The following is a 6401-nucleotide window of genomic DNA, read 5'->3' as shown; positions in this document are numbered from 1 at the left end:
ATAGGTTGCAAATGCTGGTTATGATAGACAGGGTGTTTCTGATCATGCAAATAATCTAGCTTAAAAAATTCATAGCAACTTTGCCAATTCAATGGTCTGCCACGGAGTGTATCATTGGCAAAATGAAGGTGGGAAATCTAAAAATCTGCATGCTCCACCATCAAATTTTGACTATTGTTTCATCTTTTTCATTTTTGTCTGTTTGCAAACCATCCGTTAAGAAAACAGTTAAGAAAAAGATGCAAGAACAATCCATGGTTTGGTGAGCTAGGCTGTTGATCCAAGCTTGCTACGGATGTGCTGCAAACAAATCATTAAGAAATTGCTGCAACAATATTCCATGTATGCAACAATAAGACTTTCTACAAACTGGTAGAAGTCTAATGCCAAAGAAATCTGTGTAAGTGTCATTTGGTTCTGAAATTGCCATTTCTTTATTTCACCTAATGTCCAGTCTTAAAATCACAATGTTTCTAGGAAAAATCTCCTTTGTTAGCTACATTATACTTAGTGCTCTTTGCCTCCCAATATAAAGCAATCGTTGTAATTTCTCCATTTCTCTGTGTGTTGTCTTCACTATAACTTAGCTGCACTAGTCCTTTGCAAACTATTGTTTGGTTTTTGGCTTTTTGCTAATCCTTTACTTTTGAGATGACTCAACATTGGGGAGATAATGGACCCTCCTTGAAACCATAATGATACTTTTGTTTAAAAATCTTAACCATTTATTTTTATAAGCTGGCTTATTGTCATTTGGTCATGTTTCTATTCTTAATAACTTCTCTGAACTCTGATCAGGTACACGAATCCTTAACTTCAGGTCCTTCTCATGCTATTGACATAACAAGGGAGATACACATTTTCCTTGAAAGTATGATACATGAGCCTAGTTCATTTTTTTCAAATTCCATGTATGATAGTGATGTTAATTTTTTGTTTTTGTGTTACCATTTTACATTTGAACCATGACCATATGCAATCTGAGGTGTGGGGAGGCTCATGAGGTTCCTTGGAGATCTTTCTCAATTGTCTCTAGCATCCCCGGATTAAGCTGAGAAAATGACCTTTGTATGCAAGGTTGGTCATCTTGTGTACAATGTATGAGGACGGAGATGACATTTGTATACAAGGTTGGTCAACTTGTGCACAATGTGTATCAATCATTTACTTTGTGCTTCCACAAAAATTGGACACATGCCATGATGGTTTGTGATCTGAATTTTTGGTGAGGAAACTTGTTTGACAGTCATGTTGAAGGTGATACTTTTGTCCTTCTGTATCATACGTATGCAACTGATGCTTGATGTGGAAATTTGGGCCTTTTGAACCTTCCCTAATTGCATAAGTGGCTGAACCAGCTCTGTATGTTACACATAATTTGTCATCCACTAGTTCCTGTAAATGAAGATAAGAGGATTGATCTTAACAGTATGGTCGTCATGCACATAGACAGAAAATGCTTGCAATGAATTTTTACGAGTACTAGCTAGGTAGCCTATTAATAAAAACAATGTCTCCGTCCATAATACGTCTGTTTATGATTTGACCAACTTTCAAATATGTATGTCCTTTTAAACCTTCCCTAATTGCACAAGTGGTTGAACCATCTCCATATGTTACACATAATTTGTCATCCACTAGTTTTTGTAAATGAAAATAAGAGGATTGATCTCAATAGTATGGTCGTCATGCACATAGACAGAAAATGCTTGCAATGAATGTTTATGAGTACTTAGTAATTTTGGAGTCCTTGGTTAGGGTTTGGGCTGAAAGTACGAGTGTTGGAACCGACGCTTTCGGAGTCCGAACTAATTCTTTTGAAAAATAGAAAAATGAGAATATTAGTAAATATGGATTTTCTTGTTAAGAAGAAAATGGAAGATGGATTGAAAAAACATAAAAGAGATTTTTTTTTCTTCTTCTTTTTTGCTTCAAGAGAGAGAGACTAAGCTAACAATGAGCTTCTTTCAAAGGATCAATTGGTTTTGTTTCACAATAAACCAAACTTTACAACTAAGCTAACAATGAGCTTCTTTCAAAGGATCAAAATTGATAGCACTCTTACCTAAAAAGTATTGAAGGTCTTTAAAGTCCTTTATCTTAAAATTTTGAGAGAGATTTTTCAAAATTTTCACATATCCTACAACACCACTTGTGATGATCAAATTATCTATGTCAACAACACAAAGTTTCATTTATATATTTCTTCACAAAAGTGCATGTATTAGTAAAAGGAAAAATAAAATCACTTGAAGAAAGTATTCTCTAACCTTTGTAACCAAGCTTTAGATGCTTGTTTTAGATCATCGAGTGCCTTTTTTGGTTTGCATGCATGCCTTAGCTTCATATGATCATAAAATTTCATAAGTTGATTAATATATATGATGAAACCCTACTCTCTCATAGCAATGTGAGAATAGCAACACTCCAGATATGCATATCCTTTATCTTTCTTGTATGTAGTTACATGTCAAATTTCTTCGTTCTTTGATTCATTACACTCAATTCAGGTATGGTTTGCACCAATTCAAGAGACTGTACATTAAGCATTCAATATATAAGACTGGAGTGAGACTGATTAAGCATTTAAATGTGTTGCAGGATGTTGTTTGAATTGCTTGTCCTAACAGGTGCATAAGTTGGGATGGATTGAACTTCTATCTTGAGAAGATGCCATGATTTCAAGTAGTTATTATTGTAATGGAAAGTTAAAAAATTAAAAGAGAGAGAGAGAGAGAGAGAGAGATAATGAATTCATGAAAAGAAATGTTCTTTATCATTAGGGCTGCTTTCGCCGGGTTTGATACAAAAAATCGTCGCCAACTTCACAGAAAGACAAATAGCATCAGTGGCCACAGATTACAACTTGGATTTAAACAAGGTTCGAGGTGTCGTCAACAATGCTAACAGAATCCTCCAGGTCAGATTGTTGATTGGACCTGATTTTATTTAAATGATCTTGATAATCCATTTTATTTAAATGAGCAGACCCGGATGTGCGTCGGAGCTATCCAGATGTTGAACGGGGGTCCCTGAAAGGTGAAAACCGCTGTTATGACCATGATGAAGCTGTCCATTTTCTATGGATGACATTGGAGTGGCCTGGCCATTTGGACAGGCCGTGTTTATATCTGTATTTTCTCAAAATTAATGGAGCAGACCCGGATATGCGTCAGAGCTATCCGGATGTTGAGTGGGGGTCCCTAGAAGGTGGGAACCGCTGTTATGACCATGATGAAGCTGTCCATTTTCTATGGACAGTATTGGAGTGGCCTGACCATTTGGACAGGCCATGTTTATGTCTGTATTTGCAGGGACCATACCCTTAACCTATAAACTAAACCTATTCTCCAATCCTAAAACCTATAACTACAACCTAAACCTTAACCTAAACCTGTAACCTATAACCTAAACTCAATTCCCTAAACTCTAACCTACAACCTAACTTAAACATATACTTATAACCTAAACCTATTCTCAAATCCCAAAACCTATAACCTAAACCTAAACCTATAACCTATAACCTGAACCTATAACCTAAACTAAATTCCCCAAACCTTAACCTAAAACCTAACCTAAACCTACACTTATAACCTAAACCTACTCTCAAATCCCAAAACCTATTACTATAACCTAAACCTTAACCAAAAACCTATAACCTATAACCTAAACCTATAACCTAAACTCAATTCCCTAAACCTTAACCTACACCCTAACCTAAACCTATACTTATAACCTAAACCTATTATCAAATCCCAAAACCTATAACCTAAACCTAAACCTTAACCTAAACCTATAACCTATAACCTGAACTTATAACCTCAACTCAATTCCCTAAACCTTAACCTATAACCTAACCAAAACCTGAACCTATAACCTACACTTATAACCTAAACCTAAACCTAAACCTAAAACTTAAATGTATTCTCAAATCCCTAAACCTAAACCTACACCTAATCCTAATCTCAACTCCCAAACCTAAACTTAAACCTAAACTTGAAAACCCAAACCTAAACCCAATCCCGAACCCAAACCTGATTTCCTAAACCTAAACCTTAACCTATTCTCAATTCCCTAAAGCTATAACCTATAACCTAAAACCTAAACTTAAACCTAAAACCTAAATGTATTCTCAAATCCCTAAACCTAAACCTACACCTAATCCTAATCTCAACTTCCTAACCTAAACCTAAACCTAAACTTGAAAACCCAAACCTAAACCCGATCCCGAACCAGAACCTAATTTCTTAAACCTAAACCTTAACCTATTCTCAATTCCCAAAAGTTACAACTTATAACCTAAACCTAAACCTTAAACTAAACCTATAACCTAAACCTAAACCTATAACTTTAACCAAAACCAAAACCTATGACCTAAACCTTAACCTATAACCTATAACCCATAACCTAAACTCATAACCTATAACCTAACCTTAACCTTAACCTAAACCTAAAACTTAAACCTTAACCTAAAACCTAAAACCTAAACCTAAACCTAAACCTAAAACCTAAATTTATTCTCAAATCCATAAACCTAAACCTACACCTAATCCTAATCTCAACTCCCTAACCTAAACCTAAACCTAAACTTGAAAACCCAAACCTAAACCCGATCCCGAACCCAAACCCAATTTCCTAAACCTAAACCTTAACCTATTCTCAATTCCCTTAAGCTATAACCTATAACCTAAACCTAAACCTTAACTAAAACCTATAACCTAAACCTTAACCTATAACCTATAACATATAACCAAAACTTATAACATATAACCTAAACCTAAAACCTAAACCTAAACCTATAAACTAAAACCTAAACCTAAACCTAAACCTAAACCTAAAACCTAAATATATTCTCAAATCCCTAAACCTAAACCTACACCTAATCCTAATCTCAACTCCCTAACCTAAACCTAAACCTAAACATGAAAACCTAAACCTAAACCCGATCCCGAACCCGAACCCGATTTCCTAAACTTAAACCTTAACCTATTCTCAATTCCCTAAAGCTATAACCTATAACCTATAACCTAAACCTAAACCTATAACCTAAACTTAAACCTTAACCTTAACCTTAACCTTAACCTTAACCTAAACCTAAACCTAAACCTATACTTATAAATCCTAATTTATTTTATAAAAGTTCATTTACGGTTAAGTTATTTTCTTGATAAGTTTATTGCCTTAATCTATAATTTACGAAACTGCATGATAAATTTGAATTGGATTTGAGTGTTCCGCACATCTCTCATGCTATCGACGACATGATCAAGGAGCGGTTTAAGGATTATCGCGGTAAGTTGTTTCAGGCTTTCGCTGCACACTTACCCACCGATGTCCCACCACCTCCGCTTTCATCTTTGTTAGTTTTTGTATTTTTGTTTATGATGTTAAACTTATATGTATTTATGCGTGAATGAATGTGATGTGGATAAGATTGTTTATGTTTGGATGAATGTACTTTTATGTTTGGATGGATTTACTAGTTTGGGTTTATATGGATGTGAATGTGAATGTGAATATGATGAAATACATTATATAATAGGTGTATTTCAGGAAGAATATGATGAAATATATTATAACAGGTATATCAGGAAAAATATTTTTTTATGCAATTTTGTGCTAGAATATTTTTTTAAAAAAAGAGACTTTTAGCTACGAAAATTTTCATAGGTAAAAGTTAAACAAATATTTTTTAGCAACGTATATTTTCACTGTTAAAAGTCTTGTAAAGGTTTTTTAGCGACAAAAATTTTTGCCTCTATAAGTGGAACGAATATTTTTAACAGCGAAAATTTTCGTTGTTAAAAGTCTTGTAAAGTTTTTTTAGTGACGGAAATTTTTGCCGCTAAAAGTGGAACGAATATTTTTAGCAGCGAAAATTTTCGCTATTAAAATTCTTGTAAAGTTTTTTTTAGCGACAAAAATTTTCGTCGCTAAAAGTGGAACTCATATTTTTGGCAGGGAAAATTTTCGCTGCTAAAAGTCTTGTAAAGTTTTTTTAGCGATGGAAATTTTCGTCGCTAAAAGTGGAATGAATATTTTTAACAGTGAAAATTAGTCTTGTAAAGTTTTTTTTAGCGACGAAAATTTTCGTCGCTAAAAGTGGAACTTATATTTTTGGCAGTAAAAATTTTCGCTGCTAAAAGCCTTGTAAAGTCTTTTTAGCGACGAAAAGTTTCGTCGCTAAAAGTGGAACGTATATTTTTGGCAGTGAAAATTTTCACTACTAAAAATCTTCTGAAGTTTTTTTAGCAACGAAAATTTTCGTCGCTAAAAATGGAACGTATATTTTTTACAGCAAAAATTTTCGCTGCTAAAAGTCTTGTGAAATTTTTTTAGTGACGAAAATTTTTGTTGCTAAAAAGATTGCTTTTGGCGACGATTCGAATTTTTTACCGATA

General features: G+C 34.0%; 1 long non-coding RNA gene across 1 annotated transcript; it reads left to right on the top strand.

Moving 5' to 3' along the window:
- Nucleotides 1-232: 232 nt before the first annotated feature.
- On the top strand, nucleotides 233-1466 carry LOC131220634 (uncharacterized). Its single transcript, XR_009158743.1, has 3 exons — nucleotides 233-400; nucleotides 799-1077; nucleotides 1131-1466. It is a non-coding gene; the product is annotated as an uncharacterized LOC131220634 (long non-coding RNA).
- Nucleotides 1467-6401: the final 4935 nt, after the last annotated feature.

This window comes from Magnolia sinica, chromosome 12 (genome assembly GCF_029962835.1).
Source record: "Magnolia sinica isolate HGM2019 chromosome 12, MsV1, whole genome shotgun sequence".
NCBI classification, from domain to species: domain Eukaryota; kingdom Viridiplantae; phylum Streptophyta; class Magnoliopsida; order Magnoliales; family Magnoliaceae; genus Magnolia; species Magnolia sinica.
Note: the sequence above shows the minus strand (reverse complement) of the source record. Positions and strands in the feature narration are given on the sequence as shown.